The sequence below is a fragment of the Vidua chalybeata genome, chromosome 34 (assembly GCF_026979565.1).
Source record: "Vidua chalybeata isolate OUT-0048 chromosome 34, bVidCha1 merged haplotype, whole genome shotgun sequence".
Taxonomy (NCBI): Eukaryota; Metazoa; Chordata; class Aves; order Passeriformes; family Viduidae; genus Vidua; species Vidua chalybeata.
The window spans coordinates 878501-894474 of NC_071563.1; the positions used below are offsets into that span (position 1 = coordinate 878501).

General features: G+C 52.3%; 1 pseudogene; it reads right to left on the reverse strand.

The window, feature by feature from the left end:
- Window positions 1-241: 241 nt before the first annotated feature.
- On the reverse strand, window positions 242-14168 carry LOC128802176 (zinc finger protein 239-like; annotated as a pseudogene).
- Window positions 14169-15974: the final 1806 nt, after the last annotated feature.

Consider the following 15974-nt stretch of genomic DNA (forward strand, 5'->3'; position numbering starts at 1 on the left):
GAGTCCCTTTCCTGCCCCTGGCAATGGCCTGAGGTGGGAGTGAATGTAATGACAGCGCCATATCCTATAGTCCCAGGTCATGTCATTGGCAGGGGCAGGAAAAGAGATAGGTTTCTTCCCAGCATGGATCACAGGGAACATGGGTCACCAGGTCTCTTCCCAACGTTGGTCCTCCAATGGGGGATGAAGCAGGAGCACTGCACGAAGCTCTTCCTGCAGTCAGGGCATTTGCAGGCCTTCCCTTACCGGTGCCTCCGTTGGTGTTCAGTCAAGTGAGAGTTCCTGGAGAAGCTCTTCCCACACTGGGGACACTCATAGGGCTTCTCCCCGGTGTGGATGTGGCGGTGGCTGATGAGGTGGGAGTTTTCCTTGAAGCCCTTCCCACAGTCAGGGTAGCGGAAGGGCCTCTCCTCGGTCTGAATCCGCTCATGCAGAAGGAGATGGGAGCTGGTGTGAAACCTCTTCTGACACTCAGAGCACTCCTAGGGCCTCTCCCTGGTGTGGATGCGTTGGTGGGTGACAAGGTGTGAGTTTTGCTTGAAGCCCTTCCCGCAGTCGGGGCAGCGGAAGGGCCTCTCCTCGGTGTGAATCCGCTGGTGCAGGATCAGATGGGAGCTGATCCGAAACCCCTTCTGACACTCAGGACACTCGTAGGGCCTCTCCCCGGTGTGGGTGCGTTGGTGGGTGATGAGCTCAGAGCTGCAGCTGAAGCCCTTCCCACATTCCCCACACTTGTAGGGCCATTCCCCAGTGTGGATCATCTGGTGGCGGATCAGGGTGCTGCTCTGGCTGAAGCTCTTCCCACACTCCAAGCACTTGTAGGGCTTCTCCCCATCACGAAGCCGCTCATTCACCATGAGTTCCGACATCTGGCTGAAGCTCTGTCCACCTTCCTGGCGCAGACTGGGTCTTTTCTCTTCAGAGCACTCTGGGCTGGGTTTGGAGCCCCTCTTCCTGTGGGATCTCTGGGGGTTTTCCTCCCCATTGGATTCCAGCACTGTGGAACCACTCAAAACGGCCTCTTCCATGAGGCTCTGCTGCGGGGATTTGTCCTCCCTTGTCTCCATCTTCAGCTCCTTGTCTGGGGGAGGAAGAACAAGGACAGGATGGGATTTGCCTCCATGCCAGAGGGAAGGGGAAGGACATGCTCCCAGTGCATCCCCGGGCGGTCGGCGCTGGCAGCGGGGTCGTCCTGCAGCCGGGGGCAATGCTGGGCTGGGAGATGGAGCAGGAGAGGGGGGGAAAGGGGCAGTGACTTCCTCCTCACCTGCCTGGGTGTCGTGGGGCATTGTCACGGTCTGAAAAGACAGGTGTCTGCTAAGGAAGACAGGATCTTCTCTTGAAATAGAAAATGTAAACCCCTTCCCTGCAAATAATGATGATTTTGAAATTAAGGGTTTCTCAGGGAAAAATATGGGCATAGGAATAACAGTTCTTTCCTAGAAAAACACAAATGCGATAGCAAAAATAAAAACCACTGACTGAGTGAGAATAGGACTTGGCACCCTGTGGGTCAGGGTGTTGGCAGCAGTCCCATGAAATGGGGGCTGCAGTCCTCCTGCAGTATGACAGGTGAGGTTGTGCTGAAGCAATGATCCTGTAGAAGGCTGAAGCTTTCCTCTGAAGGTCCAGTGGTGGTGTTGTTGGGAATCTTCCTCTGGGAATCCAGTAGAGAAGAAAAGCTGCTCCACTGAGAATGCAGTGGGAAAAGGATGCCGATGGTGTTCAAAGTCCGAGATTATAAACAGGCAGGAATGCTTGGCCCCTCCCCCTGGGCGGAGCATCTCACAATGGGATGATGTCATTTTTCTCAGTCCTGCAGGGACATTCAATGGCCCATTAAGAGAAGATATTTCCTGCAGGAAAGATTGGTTGTGGAAGAGATAAAGAAAACTGGTCAATTAACAGAAGATAACTGTATCACTTCTAAGAGATGGGAATTGATTACACACCCCCAGCTACATCATGTAATTTAGAGATATTGACCCCTGTTCTGCCACTGCAAGATTCGGCAGAAAATACCTTGGACCACTACTTTTCCATTTTCACAGACCTTGGAGAGGACCCAAAAATCTCCAAAGATGGGGTTTGGAGGCCTCATCACACAACCAGTGGGTAGAGGCTGCGGGCTCTGGGCTCAGTGGCATGGAGACTGAGGAGAGAACAGGAGTAGCCTGGGAGGGGCTGAAGGGTGGTTTCAGAGATGGTGGAGCTTTTCTTCCTAGAGGAGATAAGCATGAGAAGGAAATAATGGCACCAAGGGCAGCTGGAGAGGCCCAGACTGGAGAGCAGGAGAAAGGAATTTCTCTCCCAGGGCAGGGCTGTGGTGCAAGACGTCCCGCAGAAGGAGCAGCCTGGAGCAGCCCAAGGCTTTGTGTGGCCTGGCAGCTCCTGTGCACAGCCCAGCAGGGCTGGGCCACTGCCTGCAGCCAGCCCAGGCACAGCCCAGAGGCACAGAGAGCTTCAATCAGTCAGGGCTGGGAAGGTGCTGAGAAGTGCCTGGGGCACAATCACTGCCAGCCCTTGACACAGGAACCTCTGGCTGCAGGACAATGCAGCTGCAGCTCCTGCAGTGTTCTCCTAAAGCTGGAACATCCCAATGCCCACAGACTCTGTGAGTACATTCTCTGAGGCCAGGGGTGCCCAGGGCTGTCCTGCAGATCAGGGTCCTGCAGCCCAGGGCGCTGTGCTGGGCCAGGGCCTCTGCTGCCTGCCAGGGACAGCTCTCAGCCAGCCCTGGCTGCTTCTCACAGCACTGGGGGACAAGATCTGTCCGGAAGGAGAGAGCTGGTAAGGCTTGGAAGTGTTCTCCTTGTGTGCTGAGGATGCTGCATTGTTCAGGACTGCTCCCAGCACGGCATTGAACTGCAGAACATTTCCAAGTAGATTCTACAGGGAGAACAGCAAGGCAGGGGCTGCATAAAAGGGAAAATCCTTCTTTTTTAATCTACTGCTCTGGGACGCCTGGATGAGAAATTGCACATAGATATTCGTCTCAGTTCAGGTGGAGAAAAATAAACATGTTTTCTCTCAGATCTGAATAAAGCAGGCAGTGACAGAAATCAGCACAGTGGCCTTTAGAGTAAGCATCTGTGTTGCTTTTCCAGCCTGCTCAGGGTTGCTCTGACGTTGCCATCAGAGCCTGCAGAGCCAGAGCTGCCCCTGGGCAGTGCCTGAGCTGGGAGGGCTCTGTAGGGCAGAGCTGAGCCCCCAGGGCTGGGCTGGGCTCTGGCAGCTCAGGCAGGGCCCAGCCCAGGGCACAGGGAAGCAGCTGCTGGCAGGGACAGCTCCAGGCAGCAGGGGAAATGTGCCCCCAAGCTGTGCTGCGATATTCAAAGTCCTCTCCAAACCCACCTATTCCAGGATTACTTTTTTTACAGATGCCCATGCCAAGACCGCACAAATGTCCAACAGCAGCTCCATCAGCCACTTCCTCCTGCTGGCACTGGCAGACACGTGGCAGCTGCAGCTCCTGCACTTCTGCCTCTCCCTGGCCATCTCCCTGGCTGCCCTCCTGGGCAACGGCCTCATCATCAGCGCCGGAGCCTGCGGCCACCACCTGCACACGCCCATGTTCTTCTTCCTGCTCAACCTGGCCCTCAGCCACCTGGGCTCCATCTGCACCACTGTCCCCAAAGCCATGCACAATTCCCGCTGGGACACCAGGACCAGCTCCTATGCAGGATGTGCTGCACAGCTCTTTTTCTTTCTGTTCTTTATAGGACAAGAGCTTTCCCTCTGGACGGTAAATATTAGGGTAGAAACTGTTACAAAATATTTAATAATATGCTGTAAAAAGGTTTGGTTCTTATATTTTAAAAGGAGTTAAAAGAGTAGCTATAAGAAAAAACAGTACTCAAGTTACTTTTCTTAAGTGCTCTTTTTTCAAACACTTTAGAAAAGGTCTTCCTGGTCCTTTTTCCTGGCTCCCCATTTTTCTCTTCTCTTGCCTTGCTGTTCTTCTCTGGCTTCTTGATTCAAGGCATCAGAAGCAGTCCTGCACTGATTGGCTGATTGCTGATTGTATCTCCTGGCCATCTAGTAAGTGCTTGAATGTCCCTGGGAAGGTGTGAATTGTCCCAGCTGATAGCCATGCACTGAGGGTTCTGAGATAATGGCCCTGCAGCTGCCCCTCCCTCTGTCGGTTGGTGTTTCCCAGCTGGTGTTATCCTTATCAGGCTGGTGACTCATCTTGGGATCAGTTTTCCTTCCAGCCCCTGCTCTTTTTTCTTTTTGGCAAGGAGGCACTTGGTTTGAAGCTTGGCCAGAGCCAAGGGTTGGCAGAGCAAGGTGCTCTGGATGCCTTCCAGCCTCACCAGGCCACATGGCATCAGCCAGCACAGGCTGTCCCACACGGCCCCATCCCAGTGCCTGTTGCTCTGCTGCTCTGGACACCCATTTCTCTTTCTCACTCTGCTCTCCTGAGAGCCCTTCTGTGCTTCAGTTCTTTCAGTGCTGCTGTGCCCTCAGCAGATGCTTTTCAAGGCCAGGGATCATCTTCCACTCTCCATTAGGTTTTTGCCCTGGTCAGGTGGGAGTATTCAAGGCTGAGTGAGACTTCTTGAGCAATGCTTTTCTCTCCGGGTGCAGATCAGCTCTTGGAAGGGAACCGGGGAGTCCCAGGGGATGCGATGTTGTCATTTCTGCCCTGTCCCGGCCCCACTGGCCACCTGCTGTTCTTGGACCCACCAGCAACCCCACAAGGGAAGGATCCTGGGGGGGTCCCGGGCAAGACAAACAGCTCCTGAACCTTCTCCATCTCAAGGCATCACTGACAAATGCCCACGGGCTCCTGAATGGGTCCTGGACATCCCTGCCAAGGATGAATGGAGACTCAGTGCCGGTCCCACGAGGGTGATTTGGCCACTCCTTCCCAGTGAGACCTTCCTAGGTCTGCAGCACAGACAGTCTGTGGCATCCTGTCATGCCTCCAGAAAGATGGATGGATTCTGCCCCTTTGGAATGGGGGTTTCCAAGCACAGTGCATCAGTGTCCACCAGAGACACATCCTTGATGCTGCCTTGGGGCTGCTGTGCCAGCCCACTGATCCCACCTGTGCCAGGAGCCCTGACTGTCCCTTTTGGATGCTGGGATGGACATAGGGCCTCTTGCTGCTCAGGGAAGGGATCTGTGGGGTTTGTTCCTGCCAAGCAGAATTGCCTAGAGCAGGGTGGCAAGTCTGAGCAGCCCTTCTGCTCTGCCTCACAGACACTGGAGCAGGAGTTCTCCTGCAGAAATGCTTTGGGGCCTTTGGGCTTCCTTCCAGGATCTGTACCTGAGCTTCCTCAACCACAGGGAGGTTCCCCATGCAACCTCCTCATGTCCAAGCCGCCAGTGCTGCAGACAGAACCGGGGGTGACACATGGGCTGTGCTACCAGCACCTTTCCTTGGAGCAGCAAGAGGCTGACTCCCTGTGACTGGGACAGTGGCTGGAAACAAGAGGGAAAACACATCCTTCCTGAAAGGCTGCACAGCCATAGGAACAGATTCTGCAAAACTGAGACAGAGCCCTGAGGGAAGCAGGGACATTCCCATGGGGTCCCCAAAGCTGGGGGGCCAATCTGCCCACACTGGGAGCCTCCATGAATGTCCAGCTCGTTCTCCTGGGGCTGTCAGCACGGGGTCCATTGCCATCCGCTTCCATCCCCCTGATGTCCAAGGAAGCACTGATGTCCAAGGAAGCCTGGCCCAAAGTTCAGCCAAAGTTCCCCAATTAGGACACTGCGGAGTCTTGCACAATTCCTTTTCAAGATGATGTCACCAAATCAATGACATCATAGCACTTGTCCATCTAGTCAAGAATCCCCCACGGGGACACTCTGCTCTCTCATCAATGGAGCACAAAGCAGCAACATTCCAGAGGAAAATCTTTGCCCATGGGCACTGCGGCTCCTTGGGCAAGTTCCAGAGCAAACAGTCAAGGCAGTGGCCTGAAATGTTTTCCCAGCTGGGTCACCAGAGATCCCGGATGCATCCACAGTGTCCCTGTGGAAAGAGAGAAGCAGGAGCCTTTCACTAATTTCACTTATGTCAAACAGGAATTGCAGCCATGGACATGTCTTGGGAACCACTTCTCCACTTATTTTTTCCTTCTTGGAACCTATGACAAATATCTGGATACTCCTGGGAAAAATACCCAGGGACACTGGGATTCTCTGTGACTCAGGCAAGGCTCCCACAGGCTTCAGTACCCAAACCTTTGACCCCCACTGTGGTTCTCCTGAAAAATATGAGTGTCAATTCCCAAACAGGGCCACAGGAAGGTTTTATGGCCGGGCAAAAGTTAGAGTAGTGGCATGTGGTGAACAGTTGAAAAAGTAGAAGTTTCCAAGTCCTTGAACTTCAGAGGCTACAAGGAGAAAGCTTGAAGTTTTTATGGTCCATTAATCTCTGTCTTCCCTCTGTTCATTTGGCACATTCCAAGTCCAGAGCAGATTATGGGAAGCAGACCTGCAGGAAGAGTTGAAGGCTCATTCCCGGAGAGAGGAAGAAAAGGGGAAGGAGGGCAAAGAATTCCAATTGCTTTTTTAGCACTAGGACCACAAAAAGCTCTTCACCCATTATCAACATCACAAGGGTGAGGCACGTTCCTCGTTTCTTACGCTAAAGTGCAGTAATATGGAAATTGTGCCTGCATTAGAACAAAACCACAGGCCAATAACTGACCCACTTTGGTTCCCAAATCAGAAATCATGAAACTTCTCCCCAGATGTGTTTCCCTGCAGTAAAGAAGGCAGTTTGAAGACTTTTCTCCCAAGTTCCTTCTAAGTTCATGACTTCAGACGAACTGTAACCGTCCTGGCAGCACAAAAGCAGCCACAATGAGCAGGATCAAACCCCCAGGTCATCCTTCAATGCACTCGATCCACACCTTCCACAGCCCAGCAGCAATTCCTGCCTCTGCCCCCCGCGCTGGGTCAGCCTGAAGGGATCGCTCTGTTGTGCGGGGCCGGCTCCTGCAGCGCTCGGAGCCGCTCTGTGTCCCGCAGCTCCAGAGCTGCGGGGCCTGTGCCACCTCTATTCCATGGCTGTAGTTCCTGTTCCACCACTGTTCCACCTTTTCCATGCTCACTCCACTGCTGCTCAAAAGCTGTGTTGTGCTGTTTCAGCACACTTGCTCTGCTCCTCCACCACTGCTCCACTGCTGCTCCAACACTGCTCATCCACCACTGTTCCACTGCTCCTTCTCTGCTCCTCCCCTGCTCCCCTGTTCCATGGCTGCTGCTTCTGTTCTAGTGCTGCTGCCACAGCTGTGGTGTCACAGAGAGGGGAAGGTTGGGGTTGCCACAGCTGTGGTGTCACAGAGCCAGGGACAATGGGACTGCCACTGCTCTGGTGTCACAGACAGGGAAACACTGGGGTTGCCACAGCTGTGGTGTCACAGACAGGGGAACTCAACAGCTGCCAGAGCTGTGGTGTCACAGAGAGGGGAATGTTGTGGCTGTCTCACAGCGATATCACACACATGAGAATGCTGGGGCTGCCACTGCTGTGTTCTCATACAGAGGAGAACGTTGGGGCTGCCAATGCTGTGATGTCATAGAGAGGAGTATACTGAGGCTGCCTCTACCCTGGAGTCATAGAGAGGGGAATGTTGTGGCTGCCAAAGCTGCGGTGTCACAGACAGGGGACGCTGGGTCTTCCACTGCTGTGGTGTCACAGAGAGGGGCACTTGGGGCTGCCATGTCTATGGTGTCACAGAGAGGAAAATGTTGAGGCTGACACTGCTCTGGTTCCACAGTCAGGGGAACGCTGGGGCTGTCACGGCTGTGATGTCATAGAGAGGGGAATGTTGGAGCTGCCATCCTTGTGGGGTCAAAGAGAGGGGAACCTCGGGGTTGCTACCCCTGTTTTGTCATGGAGAGTGTAATCTTGGGACTGCCAGCGCCGTGGTGTCACAGAAAGGGGAACATTTGGGGCTGCCACCCCTGTGGTGTAATAAAGAGGGGAATGTTGGGGCTGCCACTGCGGTGCTTGTGGCAGCAGCTCTCTGGCCACAGAGAGCAGGCACAGACTTTCCCAGGCGTTTTCCCGGGGAAGGCTGAGAGAAGATCAGAGAAAAAAATGAGAAACAATTCTCATCTCCACTTGTTGCACCTGCTGTTGTGCACATGTGGAATGTGTCATGGAGATTTGTTTACCAAAGGGTGATTTTGTAATTGGACACTGGCTGGTGTTTGGATGGATTGACCAATTAGGTCCCAGCTGTATTGGACTGGCTGTAAGGGTTGCTGAGTTTCTTAAGAAGTACAGTGTAATACAGTATAAGATGATATAATAAAGCAATTGATCAGCCTTCTGCAGTCATGGAGTCAATGCTCATTATTCCCTGTCTGGGGGCCTGTGGCAACGGGTGTCTACCTGGAAAGGGGCACAGGATTTAATACCTGTTAGTTTCATAAGAGATAAGCACATCTTTATTATCTGGGTCACTTGAATACTTTGAAGAAATGGCAAAGTTTTCCCACCAGGAACAGGAATTTCCTGGTTCTACTGTTTTCTTCTGCTGATGGCAGGAGAAGAAATACTGATCTTCCCCTCTACTGATGCCACCAACATTGAGTCTAATATTTCATAACCCTCTTCCTTCAGGTGTTACCAGCTCTCCTGGTTAAATGGCCATGTCTAAGGACATCTCTTCATTTACAGCAGCTGCATCTATGACCTTCCTGTTGCTCCTGGATTTCTTCCTGCAGCTGGTCTCTGCCCATTCCAATATTTCTGCCTTTACTGGCTTCATGCTTTGAGCATTAGGGAGTTTCCCAGTTTTTCAGAAGTTTAAATAACTCCTTACTCAGCATCTTAGTTGTAGTTTTATCTTTTATATCTCCTCTTCTTATGACTTTGACTAAAATCCTTCCTGTATGGCAATGCCTTGTGGACAAGGGACATGTCAGATGCTGCTCTCTGCTCACAAAGAGCAGAGAGAAAGGTTTTGATGTTTATTAAAATTTATGATGTTGACATTTTTGCTGTTGGCCATGAAGAGAAAGCTTTCTGTGCCTCTGAGTCTCAGCAGTTCCTGGGCCCTCAAAGGACACAAACCTGATGAGTTGTGGTTGCCACTCCAGTGGCTGTGCTTGGACCTCCCTCCATAGCCAGAGCAGAGCTCCCTTGTCCCACAAAGTCCCTGGCACTGGAGGGATGAAGGAAACAGGACAGGCTGTGGGGATCAGGGGCAGGGCAGAGCCAGGCAGAAGAAGGACTTTTGCAATTGGTGGAGCTGTGCCTTGCCTTGGCTTTGTTGGCTGACAAGAAATGAACATCCCTCTGTGTCTCGGGCAGCTCCTTCTCCAAGGAAAGCAGGTGGGAGTTGGAGCCAAGGAGCTGAAACCGGCAGGTGCAGCCTGGGCTGCAGGGAGCTCAGATTTGCACAAGGCTGCTCTGAGTGCCAGGGCTTGGATGGGGGAAATGCTGGGGTGGGAGTAGGGACAGAGTGAGATTGATTGTCAGCCATCAAGGGTCTTGATTTTCCTATCTATTCCAACTGCAGGAGGGGGTACTTGGATTCAGTGTCAATTGGAGATTGCACATAGCCGTGTATTAACAGGGGAAAAAGCCTAAACAGGACCTAAAACATGTTTTCTCACTGTCTTTTGAAATATGATAGATTCAGTTTGAATACACTTCAAGGCTCTGGAGCAGGAAATTTCAGCAGCAGCCTCCAAGTTGCTGAGGAGGTCAGCAGCCCCCACTGAGGCCATCCCTGCCCAGAGACTCTGGGGGAATGGGCAGACAAGGAGAGCGTCCCTGGGGCTGGGCAAGCAGAACTCAGAGGCACCAAGGGCACCAACAGCTGGGAAATGGAGTGTGGAATGTGGCTGTGAAAGCCCTGCCTGGGCTGTGCCAAGCAGGACAGACAAGCCCTGACTGCCATCCCTCAAACCATTTTCTCAAGAAAACATTAAAAGGAATTACAATTATTTGTGTCCTCTGAGTTGGATGTCCTGCAGAAATACCAACAAGAGATTCTCAGGAGCTCAAAACAAACCAAACAGCCTTTAGTGGCAACTTGAGAATATCAGAGAAACTTTGGCAGAAGGTTTAATATGACATTCAATCAACAAAAAACACTTCTCAGAGTATTAACTTGGCCTATTCAACTTCACAAACTCTAAGCCAGTTCACTTTTTAAGTTAATTAAAATTTGCAAAAGGAGAGAATTAGAAGAAGACACAGAAAGAGAGAAAGACAAATAAGATATGGAGAAGCACAGACAGAGCTACCAGCTACTGGATTCCAGTGTTGTTGAGATGGAAATTCCAAGAGGAGGTAGGGTCAAGATGTGTGCTTGCCTTGTGGTCAGCCTTGAATACCCCTTGGTCTTCCTGGGCCCTTCCCCCAGCTGGGACTTGGGGTCATTTGGTCACTCAGGAGCTGGGCTGGGGGCTCCAGAGGTGGCTGTGGAGCATTGCCTGTGCTGTGCCAGGGACTGGCAGCCACTGCTGGGCTGGGATAGAGGCTCTGGGGGGATTGGGGCTCCAGGGCAGGGCAGTGCTGGGGTGACAGGGCAGGGCAAGGCTGGACCTGCCCCTTCCTCCCCCCACACAAAATGATTCAAGCCAACAATCTCCTCCAGTCTGTCACAATAGGGATTATTGGAGGTGGAACCCAAATTTGGCCATGGGCACCTGGTCGAGAAGGACAGCTCTTTTCCATGGGAAGGAAAGCACGGAGCCATCTCCAGGGTTTTAGGGACAGATGAGAGGTGACCCTTGTATCACAATGGCCCCTTGCTTCCATGTTAAGTGTTATTCCATTGCCAAATTATGAAGTCCTGGGTTATAAGTAAGGTTAAATACTGTTACGTGCTGTTCTTTTGCTAAATGCTGAAGTCTAAGGTATCAGTCAAGTCCTGTTAAGTTTGAGCTCTGTTAAGCTTTTAGGCCGTATTCCTTTTATCCTTGCCCTCACTGTCCTTTTGTCACACACACACACACACACAGACACACACACACACACACACACACAGACACACACACACACACACACACACACACACACACAGGGACAGTTCTTGGCTCATTTCTGGTTTAATTGCCTGGATTTTGTTTGGTTTCCTTGTTGCTGTATTTCCTTGGTGTGCCTGAAGTGTCCAGTCAGGAGCAGAGTGCCTCTTGCCAAGGAACTCTGTTGTGCTGTCGCTTAATATTAAATCTGGTTTTTACTGATCCCATGCCAGGGATTTTTTAAGTGCTCTCAAACCCTCATTCATAACAGGGTGAAGAAGCCCTGGCCCAAGCTCTGGCCCTGGGGGACACAGGGACCCTGCCGGGGATCCTTGTCCCCCTGTCCCACCCCTCACAGCCCTGACTCCCCATCCCCGTGTCAGGCTCTGGGGTCGATCTCGTGGAACATCCTCTGGGGGAGGCTGCGGTGCCAGGGGTGGGGGGGACCGGGCGGGACAGGGGACCCTGCTGTGCACGAGCAGCGTTGGACTTCTCTGGGGGGAACTGTGAGGGGGGCAGAGGTGTAGTGACCTCCCCAGTGACCTCACACATCCCCTGTGATGTCACACAGCCCCCTATGATGTCACACAACCCATTGTGATGTCACACCGCCTCCTGCGATGTCTCAGCTCACCCTGGGATGTCACAAACCCCCTTGTGATGTCACAGAGCCAACCCTGGGAGATCTCTGTGATATCATACAGCTGTGCTGTGATGTCACAGAAGACTCTGTGACACCACAAAGTCACTCTGTGATGCCACTGTCTGTTCTGTCATGTCACAGCCTGCTCTGTGATGTTACTCAGATGCCCAATGATGTCACAACCCACACTCTTGGAAAGTCCCCATGGAACCCCTCTGAGTGTGTGTGACAAATCTGATCCTAAGCAGACAGTCATCACCAGAAGCCTTTGCTATGGTCAGCTTCCAGTGTGACCATCACCACCCCCTGTTGCTATGGTCCATCCCTTGGCAGCTCCATGGAGACCCCATGCCAGGGGTGGCTGCTGATTTAATAAAGAAATATGGATATTGATCTAGCACCAATATCCACCTGTGACGGACAAAAACTCTCTAACAGTTTAAAGTTAGGAAGTGTATGCTTATTGCGACGCCGGGCAGCGTGCGGGATAGCTCCCAAATACACACCGCGCCTTTCAGATGATTACAGAGTCCTTTTATCCACACAAGAATTGAATACCCAAAATACAAATACATATTCATACTTCTGGTACATCCCATTCCTCGCTTCGTATGCTAATCATTTCAAAAGCTATTAAGCATGCGTAGTTTGTTCCTTGAAATGGGTCGGTGGTCCCTTTCATGGAGAGGGGTCCCAAAATGAGGAAGTAAATGAAGTCTTCCTCATTCTGACCTTTCTACCTTTTCAATGCTAATATGACAAATGAACCTTGGTAGAACTCCCATTCCCTGTCTTCAACTGGTTTCAGAACACAGGAGGCCCACAATTGTCTTATGTTGCTAAAAGCAATCTGTCAGTTTCTACATTCTTCATTACAAACCCAGCAAACTAAACATGGTGTTGACAAGCCATCAGTTATTAGTTAACTACTAACTCTTAACTTCATCAAGGCCTACTTAAAAATCCCTTTATTTTAATTAACTCTAGTAAGGCTTATCTCTAACTAAAATCTTAGCTCCTCGAAAATCTCTAAATCTCTTAAAGTTTATGTTTCACTGCCATGGACACCTGTTGCCACCTGAAGCCTGAGTCTGTAGCCATGGCAACCATTGGCAGTCCCATTCCCAGGGTCATGGGAACCCAGAACCACAGAATTGGCTGAGCTGGGAGGGATCATCACGATCCTCGAGTCCAGCTGCTGGCCCTGCACAGGACAGCCCAACAATGCCAGCCTGGGCCTGGCAGTGGTGTCCAAACACTGCTGGAGCGCAGAGAGCCCTGGAGCTGTGACCCTTCCCTAGGGAGCCTGGTCAATGTCCCAGCAGCCTCTGGGGAAAAACCTTTTCCTGAGATCCAACCTAAGCCTGCCCCGACTCAGTTGCAGCCGCTCCCTCCACTCCTGTCCCGGGGCACCAGAGTGAAGAGGTTCCCACAGCTCCCAGCCAGGGACCCGCTCCCAAGGCTGCTGCCATGGCCACCAGGGCTGGCACCAGCTGGGATGCTCAGTCTCCATGAGCCAGGGTTTAGGAATGGGATTCCCCAATTTCCTGCTCCTGCTACAACCGCTCTGCTACTCGCTGCCCTCCCACTTCCCATGGAAAGCACAAAAGGCAAAGATCCTGGGCTGGGATAAGAACAATTTATTTGGAACAGCAACCACATAAGGAACAAATAGGAACAGAAACAATATTGAACACAGAAGAGATAAGAAAACTACACCACCACCGACTATCCCTTCCCAGCCACCTATTCCCTCCTACCTGGAAAGGCCACCCTCCTCCTCAGGAGAGAGAGAGAGTCCCTTTCCTGCCCCTGGCAATGACCTGAGGTGGGAGTGAATGTTATGACAGCACCATGGCCAGACCCTCATGTTCTTTGAGCCCACATCATGTCATAGCCAGGGGCAGGAAAAGAGACAGCTGTCTTCCCAGCATGGATCACAGGGAACATGGGTCACCAGGTCTCTTCCCAACGTTGGTCCTCCAATGGGGGATGAAGCAGGAGCACTGCACAAAGCTCTTCCTGCAGTCAGGGCATTTGCAGGCCTTCCCTTACTGGTGTGTCCGTTGGTGTTCAGTCAAGTGAGAGTTCCTGGAGAAGCTCTTCCCACACTGGGGACACTCATAGGGCTTCTCCCCGGTGTGGATGCGCCAGTGGCTGATGAGGTGGGAGTTTCGCTTGAAGCCCTTCCCACAGTCAGGGCAGCGGAAGGGCCTCTCCTTGGTGTGAATCCGCTCATGCAGAAGGAGATGGGAGCTGGTGTGAAACCTCTTCTGACACTCAGAGCACTCGTAGGGCCTCTCCTTGGTGTGGATGCGTTGGTGGGTGACAAGGTGTGAGTTTTGCTTGAAGCCCTTCCCGCAGTCGGGGCAGCGGAAGGGCCTCTCCTCGGTGTGAATCCACTGGTGCAGGATCAGATGGGAGCTGATCCGAAACCTCTTCTTACACTCAGGACACTCGTAGGGCCTCTCCCCGGTGTGGGTGCGTTGGTGGGTGATGAGCTCAGAGCTGCACCTGAAGCCCTTCCCACATTCCCCACACTCGTAGGGCCATTCCCCAGTGTGGATCATCTGGTGGCGGATCAGGGTGCTGCTCTGGCTGAAGCTCTTCCCACACTCCAAGCACTTGTAGGGCTTCTCCCCATCACGAAGCTGCTCATTCACCAGCAGCTCCGAGCTCCGGCTGAAGGTCTGTCCACCTTCCTGGCACAGACTGGGTCTTCTCTCTTCAGAGCACTCTGGGCTGGGTTTGGAGCCCCTCTTCCTGCGGGATCTCTGGGGCTTTTCCTCCCCATTGGATTCCAGCACTGTGGAACCACTCAAAACGGCCTCTTCCATGAGGCTCTGCTGCGGGGATTTGTCCTCCCTGGTCGCCATCTTCAGCTCCTTGTCTGGGGGAGGAAGAACAAGGACAGGATGGGATTTGCCTCCATGCCAGAGGGAAGGGGAAGGAGATGCCCCCAGTGCATCCCCGGGCGGTCGGCGCTGGCAGCGGGGTTGTCCTGCAGCCGGGGGCAATACTTGGCTGGGAGATGGAGCAGGAGAGGGGGGGAAAGGGGCAGTGATTTCCTCCACACCTGTCTGGGTGTCCTGGGGCATTGTCTTGGTTTGAAAAGACAGCTGTCTGCTAAGGAGGGCAGAAGTCTCCCTTGAAATGGAAAATATTAACCCCCTCCCTCCTGCCAAATTAATATTATTTTCAAGTTATGTGTCTCTTAGGCAAAGATAGGGGAGTAGGAATAACAGTTCTTTCCTAGAAAATAATTTAAAATACAAATGCTATTGGACAAAGAAAAAAAAAACACTGACTGAGTCAGAATACAACCTGACACCCTGTGGGTCAGGGTGTTGGCAGCAGTCCCATGAAATGGGGGCTGCAGTCCTCCTGCAGTATGACAGGTGTGGTTGTGTTGAAGCAATGATCCTGTAGAAGGCTGAAGTTTTCCTCTGAAGGTCCAGTGGTGGTGGTGTTGGGAATCTTCCTCTGGGAACCCAGTAGAGAAGAAAAGCTGCACCACTGAGAATGCAGTGGGAAACAGATGCCGATGGTGTTCAAAGTCCGAGATTATAAACAGGCAGGAATGCTTGGCCCCTCCCCCTGGGCGGAGCATCTCACAATGGGATGATGTCATTTTTCTCAGTCCTGCAGGGACATTCAATGGCCCATTAAGAGAAGATATTTCCTGCAGGAAAGATTGGTTGTGGAAGAGATAAAGAAAACTGGTCAATTAACAGAAGATAACTGTATCACTTCTAAAAGATGGGAATTGATTACACACCCCCAGCTACATCATGTAATTTAGAGATATTGACCCTTGTTCTGCCACTGCAAGATTTGGCAGAAAATACCTTGGACCACTACTTTTCCATTTTCACAGACCTTGGAGAGGACCCAAAAATCTCCCAAGATGGGGTATGGAGGCCTCATCACACAACCAGCAGGTAGAGGCTGCGGGCTCTGGGCTCAGTGGCATGGAGACTGAGGAGAGAACAGGAGTAGCCTGGGAGGGGTTGAAGGGTGGTTTCAGAGATGGTGGAGCTTTTCTTCCTAGAGGAGATAAGCATGAGAAGGAAATAATGGCACCAAGGGCAGCTGGAGAGCCCCGACTGGACACCAGGGGAAAGGAATTTCTCCCCCAGGGCAGGGCTGTGGTGCAAGACGTCCCCCAGGAGCAGCCTGGAGCAGCCCAAGGCTTTGTGTGGCCTGGCAGCTCCTGTGCACAGCCCAGCAGGGCTGGGCCACTGCCTGCAGCCAGCCCAGGCACAGCCCAGAGGCACAGAGAGCTTCAATCAGTCAGGGCTGGGAAGGTGCTGAGAAGTGCCTGGGGCACAATCACTGCCAGCCCTTGACACAGGAACCTCTGGCTGCAGGACAATGCAGC